Source organism: Octopus bimaculoides, chromosome 23, assembly GCF_046866305.1.
Source record: "Octopus bimaculoides isolate indiv1 chromosome 23, ASM4686630v1, whole genome shotgun sequence".
NCBI classification, from domain to species: Eukaryota; Metazoa; Mollusca; class Cephalopoda; order Octopoda; family Octopodidae; genus Octopus; species Octopus bimaculoides.
In genome coordinates, this window is record NC_142950.1 from 6,478,126 (window position 1) to 6,480,452 (window position 2,327).

Genomic DNA, 2,327 nt, shown 5'->3' on the forward strand with positions numbered 1-2,327 from the left:
TGCCCTAACTGCTGGGCCATTGCGCCTACACAATGGCCCAGCATGTATGTATGTATGTATGTATGTATGTATGTGTGTGTATGTATGTATGTATGTATGTATGTGTATGTGTGTGTGTGTATCTATATATAATATATACACCGTTAAAATGCTAAGCATACTCACCATTTGCAATAACAATGACACTAACAACAGCAACAACAACAACAACACCAGCAGCGGCAACAACAACAACAACAACTACAGCAAATCGCCATCATCAGCACCGAACACTACCACCACAGCATCAAAAATAAGACCACCAACACCCAAACACCAACGATGACAACAACAACAACAACAACAACAACATGATGACAAGCAATTAAAAGTAAAGATAAGCCAGGATTTTGGGGTTCGAATGATACGATCATTCGACCGCAAACGTGGTTTCTAAAGGAAGTTGGATTACTGACGTCATATTGCCTTTCAGCCAATCAGATTGTAAACGTCTGCTGCAGGCCTAATCCTCCCACCCCCCGCCCCCACCGCCGCCACACTCCCGTCGCCGCCGCCGCCGCCGCCCTCTGACCGTCTTTATCAACCAGGCTGATGGCCTTCTGCGCTGTATTATTGTCGCAGCTTTTGCAAGTTGACGAAAAAGTGTTTTATCAGAAGTTTATCATTTGTTGTGTGTGACAAATATGATATTACAATAACGAGGCTACTAGAGGTGCGCGTGCGCCAGAAAACGGATGTAGAAGCGTGTGGTTTTGGGGTGGGTGGGTACGTGTATGTGTGTGTGTGTGTGTGTGTGTGTGTGTGCAAGTATGCACGTGGCTGTGAGACGCAGGAATGGCTAATGTGGTAAGTACTTTGCTTACCAACCACATGGTTCCGGGTTCAGTCCGTGGCACCTTGGGCAAGTGTCTTTTACTCTAGCCTCAGGCCGACCAAGCCTTGTGAGTGGATTTGGTAGACGGAAACTGAAAGAAGCCCGTCGTATATATATATATATATATATATATATATATATATATATATATATATATATATATATAATACAAATAATAAATGAGTATATGCATATATACGTACATGTATGTACATACCTACATCTACATGTATATATGGATGCATATCTGGGTACAGGACGTTGCAAAGAAACGTGGACAAAATGATAAACAGAGTACAGAAAACACACAGGCCACATAGAGAACATTTCCTTCATCAGCCCCCCCCCCCCCCCTCATCATCGCTTGACAACCGATGCTAGTGTGTTTACGTCCCCGTAACTGTACGGTTCGACAAAAGAGACCGATAGAACAAGTACTAGGCTTACAAAGAATAAGTCCTGGGCTACTATAGCAGTTGAAGTCGTGAAGTATACAACTTTAAAGTTTGTAATCACATTGGTCACTCTTTAATGTGTTACAAGACTTACAGATTTTTGCTGTTACTGATGAAGAAGTTTTCAGGTCAATGCTTTGAATTATATCATTAGAATAAGCTTATATATTTGAAGTAAAGCAGTCTGTGTTGCTTGATAGTTTTTGATTTCGGTGGGGGAGGGGGCAAATCGATAGCATCACCCCCCCATACCCCAGTGCTCAACTTCTGCTTATTTAATCGACTCCGAAAGGATGACAGGCAAAGTCGACCTCGGCGAAATTTGAACTCAGAACTACCGCAAAGTAGTTCGCCAGCTGATCGCTTTGTTTCTGATTGCGTCCTTGAGCAAGACACTTTATTTCACGTTGCTTCAGTCCACTCGGCTGGCAAAAATGAGTAGCAGTGGTGTTAGTGGTGGTGTTCGAGGTGTTGGTGGTTGTGGTGACAATGACTGCGGTGGTGGTGGTAGTGATGGCATTAGGAATGGTGGTTCTGATGAAGGTGGTAGTGGTGACGGAGGTGGTGATGGTAGTGGTAGTAGTAATAGTCGTGGTAGCAGTGGCAATGATGGTGCTGGCGGTGGTGTCGGTTGTACTAGTGGTGTCTTTATTGTCTAAGTTTATCGTTAAAAAAAAATGAAAAAAAAAACCTCACTGGTCAGTCCGGTGTTGCCATCCACCGCCGCCGCCGCCAAACCTTTCCTCCCCGCCACAATCCCCACACCTCCGCACCGTCCGATTCCAGCCGTTATTTTTGGTATTCCGTTCTACGGGATTAATAAAAAGGACAAAAAAATATAGAAATATATTAAAAAAAAATCAGAAAAAGAAAATTCTTCATGATCAAAAAAACCCGACTCAAGATTACAAGATCTGATCATTGTGACTCATAGGAACAAGACAACAACAACACCAACAGCAACATCAAGTACTACGACAACAACAATAGAAGCGAAA